The following is a 15,463-nucleotide window of genomic DNA, read 5'->3' as shown; positions in this document are numbered from 1 at the left end:
AGAACCATGCCCTCTGTATTCTTATAGCTGTTAGCTATTACATTAGCTGAACATAGTTTAACTACAGTTTTCATAGTCAATTATTAATGAATGTTTTATTCGGTGTACTGTATTAGTTTGCCAAATGAAACTGCTGTGAAGTTAATTACTGTGCAGGGTTTTTTTTAAGGTGAAAATGAGAGAAATTGCTTTTGCAGCAAAATTCATCTATAGAATCTGTTGTGTCATTACAGGATAATGCCAACAGCATACTCCAGTGAGCAAGCAAAGCAGTTCACTGTTTTGTCCTATTGTTAGGGTGACTGATTAAGCACTCATAGAGTTGAATCCTGGCAGGGCAAAAATATGCAGCTTTGTAATTCAGGCTGCATTTAGTTGCGCTGGTAGAATTCCATATTCTTTGAAATATCAAGCTTTTTTTCATGTTTATATTTTGACCTACTCAGGTCCTAATGCTTTCCACACATCCAGCCGCTCCAGGCTGCAGTGGCTTTCTGCAGGCAAAATTCAATGGGAGAGGCTCTTTTGTTCTCTGCAGCACTCCAGGGATTACTGATGTTGGCAGCTGCAATTTTTTTGGAACCTTCAATCTGCTCATGATGCTTTCAAATGGCCTTTTGCTGAAAGCAATTTGAGTCCAATTTAAAACATATATTTCTGCCATTACAATTGACATAGGTTTTAATTTCAGTCTGAAAGAACATCAATTTATCATTTGGCTTTTCGCGGTGCTTTTATAAGGGCTATGTTCTGCCTGGCTTTCTAGGAGGGGGAGCACTTGCAAGGCCTTGGGAGAAAGTGATAGATGGCTTTGGTGCTGAACTGGGACCTACAGACACCTGCTAAGAGTCCCTCTGTCAGGACATCTCAGCTCTGCATAGCCAGAAGATGGCTTCAGCTGCATCTGGACACCATCAGAAGGAAGCAAAGATTTTCTGGTCATTGGATGGCTCCCTGAGAGCCTGTTTAAAGCTCTCTGTTTCAATTCACTTTGAAGAACTCATCACAGCTGGAAAGTTGCATACTAGGAGGCCTCTCCATCAGCTGGTCTAAAGAGAAATCTTTCTGACAGCATGGGTAATCCTTCTTCTTTCGGGTTTTGAAAATCTAGAAATTGAATCACCTTTTAGATAATCCTTGATGATCACTCCACCCCTTTTTCCATTAAATTATGAACAATATTGGGTAACCTCCATTCCCCTATATCCAGTGTTTTTTGCTATTGAAGTAATATTGCCAGATTTTTCTCAGTCAAGAGGTAGATACACACTCAGTTGATGGTATCCTAAATATTATCTCTATCTTCCTCTTACATGAAAGCTTCTTTATGTATGACAAGAGACCCCTTTTTAATCTTAAAAGGTCATTTGTTATGAAGGAACTGTGTTTAGATTTATGCTTTCAATTGACAAATGAATTGTAATAATTTTGCACTTCTTCATCACATAACAGCTCTTCATAACAGCAAAACAGGGACACATGAAGTGGATATGACCGTGAGGGAACTGAATATTCAAGTGGCAAAAGGCACTGTAATGATTTTAGACTCTTGACAACACTTTTGCAACATACATGGGAGGATATAGTTGGAGTCTTTCTGCTGACAAAGCCTGACTACAAAAGATTTGAGAGGCCATTGGGATCTGGGTCCAAATTTCTTTCTGAAATTTCTCTGCTTCATGCTGGATTATGAAAAAGAGAAGGAAAAATGGTCCCAGGCCCTCCAGTCATGCAGCTGTCTTCCGCTTAGAAGAGGAAATCAAGCCTCAAGTGTTCAAAATCCAGACTATGTCAAGATATAATGGCAGATTTTGAATGCACTTAGTCAAAGTTTGTCTTGATCATACAGTATGCATCCCTATTGGTTTGAAGTCAGAAAGCTTAAGTTGTTAAAAAAAATTATATGCAAGCTCAATCAGCTCTTCCGTCTAGACTTTGAATAACCAACAGACCAGCCTCCAGTGATTTCAGACAATTGCTTGGCTCATACTGGGACAGAATCACCGATAAATGTTTCCAATTGTACACTTCATTACAACTTTTCAATGCATCTTTAACTTCTTGGAGCTAGAATTCGCTGTGCGCATTTGATTGCAGCCCAGTGTCGGGTGCTGATAAACCCTGTTTCTTGGTGTAAAGATGCTCAGTATAATTAGAGACTATTCATGGCAGCTAGCAACACAAATCCTTTTCCAGATGTTGGAACTTTCACGACATTGGTTGTAATTTTTTTTCAAGGCAATTTGTTGCATCTCTCAAAAACTCACAGGCAGTCTTTTACTGCTGAGACTGTGTTCTGTTTCAGCAGTCTCTGCCTTATCATAGCAAACTTTTAAAGTCTTATGACTGAATTCTTAAATAGCAAACAATTAGGAAAGGAGAGGTGGAGAAATTCAGCTAAAAACATTAGCTGGTAGATTTGTGCATCTCACCACTGTGTTCTAACTAGAAAGCATGTGAGGCAGAGACACTATTGATGCATTAGGCAGGGAGAAATAGTATTTTTTTCAAATATTAATAAAAACTTTACAAAACTTTCCACAGTTTAAAATATAGATTCTCTCAGCAATTAGTCCCCATATCCTGTCAGGGTCTGTCATGATCTATTTCTGTGTTCATAGAAGAAAAGTTCCATACCAGACTGAGGCATGGGCAACCTTAGATACTTCACCTAACACCTCTCCGTTTGTGTGGTGGATAATTGGGATGATAAAAGCAAGATCACCACCCTGAAAATTGACAAAGAGCTGTTCCAGCTTCAGCAGGCCCAGGAATTAGTTTCTCAAATTGGTTTCAGGCATTCCTGCTCTGCTGCATGCAGCAGCCTCTGACTGTGTGCCAAGTGTGTCAGTGAGAAGGGTCTTGTTGCATAGGGAAATCATTAAGGTAAGGTATGAATTTGAAGTGTCACAGCTCTTCTATAGTAACTCCTGTCTAGATGCATGTTTTGCACAGGGTGTGGAACGGGTTATAGGGGAGAGAGGTGGTCTCCCAGAGGAGAGAATTGGTCTGTTTCTGGATGTCAGTAAGAAAGGCCTGGCAACAAATGGCATATTAAAATAGTTGCTTCAGGAAGACAGAATAAAAGGAGGAATATAAATAGTGAGTAAATCTTACATCTTTTCAAGTTCTGGGAACCCCAAATTCATGCAGCATCAGATGGATCCCAGATGCACTTTCCCACGGCATGCTGTGCAGATCCCAGCCATGGAGACGTTCCCAGCATTTGAAGGGACATAAGATTTACTTTTTTTGTCTTTAGTCCTCTTTTTATTCTATTTTTTTAAAGTAGCTATTTTAATATTCCATTTATTGCCAGGCCTTTCTTACTGACATGCTGAAAGAGCCCTGCTCGCTCTCTCTATCTCCCCCTCCACTACACCCAGTACAGAACAATACATTTATTTTTGGTAAACAGCACTGTCCCTGTGGTGAACTCTCTTGATATTCCAGAACAGCTACCCTGCAGCTTTCCTTTTATAGACCTTGAGCAACAGTTCTCCAACTCAGGAAAATTATAACTCTGAATTGCCCATGCTTTAAACAGATGGAGAAAAATTACCAATAGTGTATACAATAGTTATGAACATATTTTAAATACACATTATTAGGGACTGAACAGAGCAGTATTTTTCATAAGGACTTTCAGTGCTCTGCTGTTCTTATGTATATGTCAGTACAAAACTGCAACCTGATATTGTACACTTCGGTATGTCAGCATGTACCCTTAAATTCACCCCTCTTTAATCTTCTTTCATTTACACTTCTGAAGCTTTTGCAGTGGTTTCATATTGTGAATAGGCATATCGTGTGGATTTTTTAGAGGTGAAAAGGGTCACCTTGCCTTCCTTCTGAATATTTGGTGGTGTTGGGAACTTGAAAGTCTGAGGAGTGTCACTACCAGCCACCGTCCAGAGTGATGGAACAGCTCCGAAAGCTGACTGGGCATCCTGGTACCTGCCGGCTGAATGAACCTGCAGCTTACACTAGGGTAATGGGAGTCAAGCCTGGTGGCACAGTAAGACTGTAGTACAAAAGGTTATAGGAAAATGAGAAAAAAAACAGAATGAATTCTATGGTGTGATGTAGACAGGCGAATCTGAGCACCAACTATCGCCAAAGCAATCTGCCAAATAAGAAAAGAAAATGTGCCAATAGAAAGAAAATCTCTTGCATTCCCAGGCATTCTAGCAACTTCTGAGATTTCTATATCAAAACTGATCACAAGCAATTTTGCACCCATCTCCTCAATGGCTTGACTCTCTTTCATATTCACAGTGTAGCAGGTCCAATATGATACACAATTCTTTTACTAGGCTTCTCAGGGAAGACTTTTATATGGGAGGGGTGACATCACAGAGTCAACCATCTGGGACAGGTAACACAGGGTTTATTGAACACAGGCTGCCCATGTTTCCCTGCAGGTGCCAGGAGCTGTCTGAAATCTGATCAGCACAACAAGCTGCTCAAACACACTTTCTGCTCATGAGGCTCTGCCAGGAGTGTTAGTCTTCCACATACTAAGTCAGCTTGGTTTACTGCATGCTTGGATCCCCGTCAAGAATTTGCTCTGCAAGGTGGCCTGCTGTTGAAGGCATGTCATTTAATCATTCCTGTGAGCATGCAGAGTGAAATCACCTATGGGTTTTATGACAGATACTAGGATATTAAGAAGTGTAGGGCTAGGGCTTGCCAGGTGCTCATCTGGTGGCAGTGGTATGGACTGCTCATATCCCTGAGAGTTTAATTATTGAACTAAAGTGAAGATGGTACTGTGGAGCAAGCAAAACATATTTCTCAGAGATGTGTGGAGTGTGCCAGGAACACCATCAGCCTGGCTCAGTGGACTGCTCACGTGTTGGCTAACCATGGGGGAGAGAGTTCTCCAAGATCATGTATCTCCAAGTCAGCATATGGACTGCTACAGAGAAGGCATGACTTAGCAGTCCATGCAGAGCAATTAATAGGACTTTGGCAGGTTATTAACAATATCACTCTACTTCTCTCCCAGCATGAACTGAACCACTTGCAGCTTATTGGTAAAACCTCCTCCAAAATTCATTTTGTTTTAGACTCTGTCAATGGCTTTTCAGGTGAGGGAAAAGTATAATAGCTACAGAGCATTAACTCATAGGTTTCTGGTTTTCTGTGGGAAATACTGGAGTGAGGAGTTTTCAGTGGGATTTGCAGACAGTGCAACAGCTCATGCTGGCTCAGCACACAGTGAATGCACGCAGATTCCAGAGCTTTGCAAGTGGCTTCTATTTAAGCCAGGAAAACAGCAGCCTTTGCAGCATTGCTCCTAGCATTGTGTTTATAAGTCCTGCCCTTACCCTGTGCTCTGACCATCTCAGTTCTCAAATGGTGTCCGTGGGGGACTGGACACCTTACTTCTACCACAGACTTTTTTCACTGAAGCTCCTTTACAGCATCAGAAAGTCCTCGGGAATATCTCTAGTAATTGCTGTGGCTTCTTCCTGGAAGTGTTTCTGTCTTTCTGGTGGTAGTACCATGGCACACATGCCAAGACAATGATAATCTATACAAAAGTTCTGGGACTTCTCTGAAAGGCTTATTTCCCTTCCTTTTCCTCAATGTGGCCCGGTCTAGTGGAGTAAAGCACTGTGCTTTTGCCTCAAGAAGAAGGAAATCATCAGCTCAGCCAGGGGTTGAGCTGATGTACTAAATACACTGACACACTTCCCATCAACCTTACGTAGGTGTCAGGAGGTGCTGTGGCTCTGCTGTCTTCAGCTGTGTCCTCTTTGCCTTTCTTAAAATAGGAATGCTGCCTTGCCAGCCTATGTAAACCAGGTTGAACTAAGTGTGGTGTTGTACATGTATCCTTACTAGAGCAGTATGTACCCAACGAATAAACCAAATCCTCTTTTGGCTGTAGGACACCAGTAGAAGAGTGACATGATTCCTTCCTCAGCTCTGAACAGTATGGGCGGGTTCCTCTGCTGCCACATACACTATGGTAAAGGACTGGCATACATGGGATAGCTTCTCCAGAGAACGCATGCCAGATAAAGTGGGAATTTCTGTCTATTTGTAAGAGAATGTCATCTGAGATTACATAAGGCTTAGTGTTTTAACTGTTTATGTAGCTGAGCAGATGGGGGCTGTAGAGAGACTGTCACTTTAAAAAATGCAACATTAAATTATTCCCGAAAGCAAACATTGCTGTTCCTGATATTTTTAAAATTCATGCAACATATTGAAACAAGAGGAAAGACCCAAATGCAGAGTAGAGCTGAAGCTATAAATTTGCTGAAGTTACCAAAGTTATTCTGAAGCTAATTATGACTGTATGGAAAGCAAATGAAGTGAGAACTGAATTAATGAAGACTAGCTACCTCCCAAAGCTAATGAGCCATGCTTTATACCAATAGCTCTTCAAATTGAAAAATTAACCATGCTGCAGGAAAGAAAAGAAAGAAAGAAAGAGAGAAAGAAGGAGAGAAGAAAGAGAGAAAGAAAGAAAGAAAGAAAGAAAGAAAGAAAGAAAGAAAGAAAGAAAGAAAGAAAGAAAGAAAGAAAGAAAGAAAAAAGAAAGAAAGAAAGAAAGAAAGAAAGAAAGAAAGAAAGAAAGAAAGAAAGAAAGAAAGAAAGAAAGAAGAAAGAAGGAGAGAAGAAAGAGAGAAAGAAAGAAAGAAAGAGAGAAAGAAAGAAAGAAAGAAAGAAAGAAGAAGAAAGAAAGAAAGAAAGAAAGAAAGAAAGAAAGAAAGAAAGAAAGAAAGAAAGAAAGGAAAGAAAGAAAGAAAGAGAGAAAGAAAGAAAGAAAGAAAGAGAGAGAAAGAGAGAAAGAAAGAAAGAAAAAGAAAGAAAGAAAGAAAGAAAGAGAGAGAGAAAGAGAGAAAGAAAGAAAGAAAAGAAAGAAAGAAAGAAAGAAAGAAAGAAAGAAAGAAAGAGAGAAAGAAAGAAAGAAAGAAAGAGAGAGAGAAAGAAAGAAAGAAAGAAAGAAAGAAAGAAAGAAAGAAAGAAAGAAAGAAAGAAAGAAAGAAAGAAAGAAAGAAAGAAAGAAAGAAAGAAAGAAAGAAAGAAAGAAAGAAAGAAAGAAAGAAAGAAAGAAAGAAAGAAAGAAAGAAAGAAAGAAAGAAAGAAAGAAAGAAAGAAAGAAAGAAAGAAAGAAAGAAAGAAGGAAGGAAGGAAGGAAGGAAGGAATTAAAAAAGAGTTGAGGAAGTTTATTAAGAAAAGTACAGAAGACAAGAAAAGCTGTAACATATATGCTCCCTATCTGTTTAACGTTCTTCCTTGACATGCGTTTCTAAGAATCTCATTACCTTTCTCCTTTTCTTCTCTGCTTTGGTAGGAATTTCTAGTGCCACTGGGCTAAAGAAAGCCCTGTTGATTTGGGGCATTTTTTTTCAGTCTTTGTTGGACATTTTCCATGGTATTTAATGTTAAGGATATGTGCCCAGCACTACACAGTAAGAAAGGCAGTTGAGTTGGGCAAGGCTGATCCTTTACCTCCTAGTATGACAAGTAAGGGTTATTTTCAGCTGGTGTTCTGTGGTCGACACCGCCCGCTCCCCATTAAGCGTTTATTTCTTCCATTTGTAATTTCTATTTAATTTTATCTGTCTGTTATACTTTTTTACTTTCATAAATCAAAATCCCTGTCTTCAACTTATTTCTTTTCCCTGTTGTGTGCATTTGTAGCCATATTTTTGTCTGGTGAAATGGGACATCTTTTCCACTCACTAGGAGAAACAATAATAACAAAGTGTTTGGATCAATACCTCATCTGTTCAGAAGAAATGTGTAAATCTATGCCTTAAAGGGGCTACGTGCCATCTGTTTCGTTGAATAGCATATTTATCTGCTAGATTTTATTTGCATGGGGAAATTTAATTTCTAAAGCAATGAAAGTATTACGCAATCTTATTTGGTAATGCCAGAATCTAAATTTGGAACATTTCCCTGAAATATATGTGCCTTTTTAGAAGACTCCTTAATCCTCTGCAGCCAATATTGTTGTGTTGCAACTTTTGTTAAACCAAAGTGAAAATTAAACAAAAATGAAAAAACGGAAAGGTAAACAAAATTGAAAAGAGATATATAGTAGAAGCAAGGAAGTGAACAGTATTCTTGACTACAAACTACGACAATTCCCTTACTTGATATATATATATCTATAGTAGAGTCTAATAATTAGATTAGCAAAACCATCTTTGCAACAGAAATTTGTTTCACCTCTCGTCATCAACAAAACAAATTTTAACAATTATAAGATACTGAAGAATCACTTTTTCTATTATTATCCTTAAATAACTGCTTAAAATGATCCAAAAATGTTTCTGGAATGAATTTCACATAGGAAACAGTGTTGAGAGGAAAGTCTTAATTCCTTCTCATGGGCCACAGCTGAACCGACTCTTTTTAAATGACTCCTGACACTTATGTTTTACCTGTTGCTGAAAAAACAAAACTGAACAACCCCCCCCCTCCAATTTCTATTATCAAAATATCCCTACTGAAATGACAAATTATACCAGTGCTTGATTATTCTTAGTTTTAGAAAGTTTTCCCAAGGTTTAACCTGTTAATACTAGTTTAGGTAAAATAAGAATTGATCTTTTGGTGCCAAATATTCAAAGCCCTGGAAATTCTGGGGAAAGCTGGCCAGGATTCCTTGTTGTGCAGTTCCAAGAAATCTGTCTGCTTTAGACAGGCGTTTGAAACACGATAGCTAATGTGAAATCAGTCAGTCCTTCAGAAGCATCTTGCTTACAAATAATAACAGTTCTTGGCTGGACTTCATTTGCTTTGTGGCTGGGATAAATCCCTACTTGGCAGGGAGAAACCTGGTAAGATGGACCATTGTTCAAGCCAGTTCTCATAAATGCATGTGAACTTAAGAGGAGGATTTTATTTGATCTATTGGTTCTTACTTCTCATATTACCACGTCTTCCAGCAAAAGACCGACAAAAGGGAGCTGCAAAGTCTTCATCACTACATTGTGGAATTAAAGTTTAAGTACAAATGTAATAAGTCACTTCTCTAATCATAGCTTATTTTAGTTTTAGTTATGGCATTAAGGATTTAAGGTCCGCTTGAGACTTCTGTGTGAAACTAGAACTGATTTGTTAAAAGGTGTGAAAATAGCAGTATTGTTTCCAGATGTTTGCAAGAGTTGTAGTCTTGTAATTGAATCATGTCTTTGCATGGTTCTTTATCATATTACTTCTGAATTCATGCACTGTGACATTAATTTCAGTATACCACATGATTTACATCTGTTTATTTATTCCTTTTTATCCCCGGTATCACACTTCTTACTAGGCTTTTGTGACATATTAAAAAAAACAGGTTAACTCATCTTTCTTATGAGCTTTTTGAACAGCAAATTTACTGGTGTTGGCTCTGATGTAAGTATATCAGCAGAGATGAACAAGAGTGTGTTTCTGTTCTTTAACGTTTAAGTTGGTTCAAGCTGTCAGGTTAAATGATTTCTACATTGCTAACCTTAGCTCAGGGGAAAGCCTTGGCCCCATCTGTACAGCTGAGAAAATCAGTTTTACATGAAGACAATCTTACTGCCAGAAAAAGGCATGTGTATACACAAGTTACTTTAATTAAGGGAAACCATTATTTCTCCTCCATAGTAAAGAAAATTCTAATTGCCCATTTTTTAAAGGGAAGTGAAAACTTAAAGTGTAACCACATATACTAATTTTCAAAATTAATCTGAAATATTAGTATAGCTTTTTCAGTGTTTAATATTTCAGGAAATGACTTTTAAGTAAATATCCAGAGAATGAAGGCAGTCGTTTACTCTGCAAAGGTATCATAGATGTATATGTTTATACACGCATGCACATTTTATACCTAGACAAACAGGATTATACTTTACTATGATTTCTTCCTGAACTTTTCCTTTACATGAAAACTAATGTGAAAATATTTCAATTGCTTACATATCAAGTCTAACCTAATATATTCAATAAGGTGTTGGTTCTATTTTTTTCCATTTGCTTTAAATATGTGTTATCTCAAAACCATGAGATACCAGGATTTAGCCAGTGTAACTTTTTGCAAAAACTCTGTGTGGTGTCATGATTTACACTTCTAAAAGAATACCTTGCTTCCGTTTCATTATTTGATTCAGACAGCTGTCCCTCCTGTATTAAGAAGGAAAAAATCAGTTTTTAAGCTGTTCATAAATCAGTCAGGCCCAGATTTATCCAACTTGATTTTTGCCAACTAAAAGTTAGAAGTATAGATGTTGGGATTAACTCCTGGCTCTGAAGAGGAGTAGGATGGGTGCTTTCCAGTTCATCCATGTTAAGACTGGTAGGATGAATCATGCTTTGAACAAACATCTCTCTGAGAATAGAGAGAGTCTAAACTGGTAGTTTAGACATGATGCTTAATGTTTAGAAGACTAATAGCAGGTGAGATCAATTCAACCCACGGGAAGCATGGCTGGGATCAGCTGCACTTAGTGTCTGGTTTCTAAATGATTGTCATGATTTATGATGAGCCACAACACAAGTAGCTGCAAATGATTCCCAAGCCTTGTAAAACAACAGTTCACTGCACTGTCTTTAGCTTATTATTGGACAGTCCTCTGCTTTAAAGCAATATTGGCCTAGCTATGATTCAGTGTATCTCTGGTAAATAGTTCTGTAAGGATATTTAACATTTGTAAGGGGCATGTTTTTTTGATTTATAGCCCTGGTAACCTTGTTTTCTCCTAGATCAGCTATAAAGACAAAGTTCACCACACCATTTAATGAGGAATAGCTGTAAAAACATCTCCAAAAAGCCAACAATGGTCATTATTCAGCTAGTAAATTTTTAAAAATGAAAGGTTTGGAATAAGAAATTAATCTTGCATTTCCTCACCCTGGAAACTTCAGTTCAGTTAATGTTGGTGGAATGGCTGTGTCCACAGAAACGAAGAAGAGCACAAACCAAATATGCTAAAGACTGCTCATACCTTCTGCTGTCAGTCCAATTCTAGAAAAATCCTCTAAGTTTTATTTTTTTTTTTGTAAGAAGGGTTTCACAAAGATGCATCTCTAAGCTTTACCTTGCTTGCTGGTAAACTTGGATGGAAAGAATAATTTCATGTAGCTACTGTGGTCTTGTCTTTTCTGAGCTATGTTTTTATACCTTGACCATCTCTTCAAAAGCATCCCTGGAGAGGATTCCCTCACCAAATAGGTATTTGAACACAGATTTAGTACAGGTGTTTATGCCTTTTGATATGCTGTATTTAAAACTCTTTTTTTGGCTTGGTTCTTTATTTTTTCCTCTTCTCTTTTCTTTTTTCTTTTAATACAATTTCAAGATTTTGAAGTGTACCTTCTTATTTTAAATAGCATCTATTATTGTGTTGTTTAGCCATGCTGGTTTCCTTCTTTGTGATGTTTCTAAAAGCATTTTGGCGAATAGAGCACATTTGGTTTGAATTTCTAATGTGTTGTCTGCTATCATTTTGCAGTTTTGGCTTCCTCTTTTCATTTATCTCTAGAAGTTTTTCTCATTTTTAATGTAATTCTTTTTAAAATTAAGCGTTGCTACGGTGGCTGTACTGCTTTTCTTACTCCCCAAAATATAATTGATATTTATTCACCAGGGTCTTTGAAAGTAAATTGTAAACCAGGTCTGCAAAGCTGTCGTTCATTTTGCCTGAAAAACTGTTTTGGTTTCACACCTGAAACATGATTTCTGTCAATCTATATAACAGTTAATGGAATCTCATTATTAGCTTTCTTCTTAGCTTCTGATCACCTTCAGCCTCTCACAGTCATTAGCACTGTCCTAGGTGAGCAATCTTGATAATGTACTTTTCCTATTTGGGCCTTGAATTTCCACGCCTATAAAGATTTTATGTTACTTGTTATTCACCCATTTACCTGATTCAACTGCAATTTGCAGATGAAATTATCCCAAACCAGGATAAAGCATTTTGAAAATAAAACAGGCAGTGTAAAAGAAGTTAGTCAACCGTCTCAAAGTCCTATCATTTTTAGACAAAAGGCACTTCTAGTAAAATCCAGGAGCCTCCCAGGAGGGTGATCTTAGAGTCTAATTGCTTATAGAAATTGTAGCTATATATATACATACACACATATACATACACCATATGCAAATGTGTGTTAGTGTAAGACATAATTCTGTGTACTGTTATTTACTGTAATCATATCTCTGCATTAGGGGTTCCCTCAAAGCTTCTCCAATAGAATATAACCTAAATATTGTAAAGATATCTCTGCTATTATGAGATTCCAGGCAAAGCAAATGACCAAAATATAAACGGGTAGACTGCAGCAATAGTCTAGAAATCAAATCAATAACATAGGAGACATAATAAAGATATGAGACTGGTGAGCAATACCTTTCCTGTGCCTCAATTCTCTTTAGTCCAGAAGGAAAATATGAACAAGACTCTGTATCCTGTTACTCTATGAATTGGAAGAACCATTTTTCCTGGTTTGTCCAAAAGTCCCCAGAAACAATGAAATTAAATACAGCAAATTAGAGAAAAAAGGAGAAATTTGACCTAACTTAGAAGAAGGGTAGGCAGGCCAGGAAAAATTCTGTCCACCTCTGGGATAGTTGGAGAGTTTACAAGTAAGAGTATGCTTAAAATCCAGGGGAGATAAGAGGAGAAATGAAAGGCTGAGAATACCTTGAGCTCTCTCCAACAGATAACAGTAATATTGCCTGCTGTTCCCAGTAAGTGAAATTGAATTGCTTCCTTGCTTTTAAATTTAGCAGTATTAGTGTATTACTCTCAATAAATTGAAGTTTGGATGATAAAAGCTACTTTTAATTTCCCATTTATCAGAAAGAAAAACACCTTTGTGTAAGACATCTCCATTAGAGTTTTCTGATTTGTCATATAGCTATTAATGGAGGATGTTCAACTCACCTGTAAGTTCTGCTGCTATCTAGCTCTAACAAAATAGATAGATACTAAGAGAAATAGAAGGAAAGATGCAATCTAGAAAATATGGGGGTTTGTTGACATTTGCAAGACTTGAAGGGACTAATCTTAGTTAAGAGAGTTAGGAGAAGTGTAAATTCAACAAAGAGAAGTGTGAGATCATGCACCTGGGAAAACATAATCCGGGAGTGCAGCACAGACTGGGATCCACCTGGCTGGAGATCAGCTCTGTGGAAAGGGACCTGGAGGTCCTGGTGGACAGAAAGCTCAACATGAGCGAACAGTGTGCTGCTGCGGCCAAGAAGGCCAACAGGATGCTGTGTTGCATCAAAAAGGGCATCACCAGCAGAGAGAAAGAAGTCATCATCCCGCTCTACTCAGCGCTTGTCAGGCCACACCTGGAGTACTGTGTACAGTTCTGGTCCCCACTATACAAAAAGGATGTGTACAGGATGGAAGGGGTCCAGAGAAGGGCCACCAAGATGATCAGAGGACTGGGAAGCCTGCCATATGAGGATAGGCTGGGAGAGCTGGGTTTGTTCAGCCTTGAGAAAAGGAGGCTCAGAGGGGATCTCATCACCATGTACCAGTACTTAAGGGGTAGCTACGAAGAAGATGGAGACTGCCTTTTTACACAGAGTCACATGGAGAGGACAAGGGGGAATGGACACAAGTTGCTCTTGGGGATATTCTGATTGGACACCAGAGGGAAATTTTTCACAGTGAGGACAGTCACCCATTGGAATAATCTCCCCAGGGAAGTGGTTGACTCGGCCACGTTGGACAACTTCAAGAGTCTTCTGGACAGGGTGCTGGGCCATCTTGTCTAGACTGTGCTCTTCCCAGAAAGGTTGGACTAGATGATCCCTGAGGTCCCTTCCAACCTGGGATTCTGTGATTCTGTGATCTTTCTGTCAGCAGTCCAGACTCTGGACTGACGGTCAGCCAGAACAGTTAGTCTGGATGCAGACTGAATTTACGCATCTGGTATAATCTTGAATAGTCTTGTCTCTAATCCTTTTTTTCAGGTGAGTTCAGCTAGGCAGCAGCCTCAGTTGTTGTATCGGTTCCCTCTAAGGCCCTCAGTAGTTCAGTGGTGATGGGATTCTGCTTGCTGGGATTCTGGTAGTACACAAGGCTTGCTAGCAGAGTGTATTCTCTTCAGCTTTCCTTACAGTGCTGTGTCAATTGCCATTTTCATTAATGGTTCAAGGTTATCAGAACATGTTATGAACTTATACCTGCTTACCTGTATTTGACCTCACAGTCAGGATATACCTGCTAATCATAAATTCCTACAGAAACTGTGCATCGGGGAAGTCTGCCAGTCCTTATGGGAACCAAAGGCCAGTATGAACTTCATGGAGCAAGACACTAGCCCGTTCTACAGGTGGGTTGAAAAGCCCGTTGCAATGGATCTGCTGTGCTGAGTTTCCTAAAGGATGTTACAAAAAATACAGTAATACATAAGGAAGTTTTAGTCTTTCCTGCCCCAACACTTGGCTGTAGAAAATACAGATATATTCCATTAGCCAAGCAATATTTTCACATTTCTTTTACAAATGAGCTATGGACTATGTGTTTATAATGAAACCCAGCTTTCACTAAAACAGTCAGTTATCATGAATAAGATTAACTTTTCCCATTCCAGTCCAGAAATACCAGCTCTACCAGTCCCTTTAATTATAAGGGTGAACAATGATCCCCTGAAGCAAAAAGGAATTACTGCATGACATTTGATGATATACCATGCAATGACTCAGAGAAGACTGTATGTCATTGTAATTCAGCGCTGTACATTTTCTGGTGCCTATGAATTGTGAAGTGATGAAAATTCATTCTTCACTTTCTCAGCAGAGGTTAAAATATTTTCGTTAAGTTAGAAGAGAGAAAACATCAATAATTTAAAATTTATCTTAATACTGGCTTAATTTTAATGAAATTTAAAGATGAGCACATTTTGATTAAAATGATAAACTTACAAGGCAACACTCTTCTAGCCTGTTTGTTAGTCAAAACTGCCTATGTTGAATTAGTATCAAAAATATATTATAACTTTTTATATGTATGTTCTACATATTTATCAGTAGCTCAGAGAGGAAAATATAAAAAATTAAATACATGTCTTTCTAAAACACAATTAGCTGTTGTGAAATTTAGAGATAAAGCAACTTACTGAAACAATAAAGGTTATTCATAGTATAGCATGCTTTTATTCTGCTTTGTCAGTCAAAATCCACATTACTTGATAACCTTCAAAAGCAAATGCATTGTTATTTGGTTTCTGCTTGTATGAGCTGAAAAATCTCATGTTGGTACTTAGATACAAAAGGACCTAAATTAAACAAAGGTATTTGTCTCTAAATCATAATTTTCAGATTGTCAGAGCTCTTCTGTTGACCTCTAGCTTTTCCAAAGCAAGATGTGACAACATATTTCTTACGAAGACATCTTAATGGGGCAAGCGGCTGTGACAAGCAGTCAAAAGCACCAGAGTTGCATGAGTCTTAGAAGAAGTGATATTACAAAGTCACATCTTTAAGTAACTGACTGAGAA

The 15,463-nt window shown here is 38.1% G+C and overlaps 1 long non-coding RNA gene across 1 annotated transcript in view; it reads left to right on the top strand.

Moving 5' to 3' along the window:
• Positions 1-14,434, top strand: part of LOC135312886 (uncharacterized) — a 99,163-nt gene extending 84,729 nt beyond the window's left edge. Inside the window, exon 4 of the long non-coding RNA XR_010372506.1 lies at positions 14,208-14,434. This is a non-coding gene — a long non-coding RNA (uncharacterized LOC135312886). The remainder of the gene's footprint in view (positions 1-14,207) is intronic.
• Positions 14,435-15,463: the final 1,029 nt, after the last annotated feature.

The sequence above is a fragment of the Phalacrocorax carbo genome, chromosome 3, assembly GCF_963921805.1.
Source record: "Phalacrocorax carbo chromosome 3, bPhaCar2.1, whole genome shotgun sequence".
Taxonomy (NCBI): domain Eukaryota; kingdom Metazoa; phylum Chordata; class Aves; order Suliformes; family Phalacrocoracidae; genus Phalacrocorax; species Phalacrocorax carbo.
Note: the sequence above shows the minus strand (reverse complement) of the source record. Positions and strands in the feature narration are given on the sequence as shown.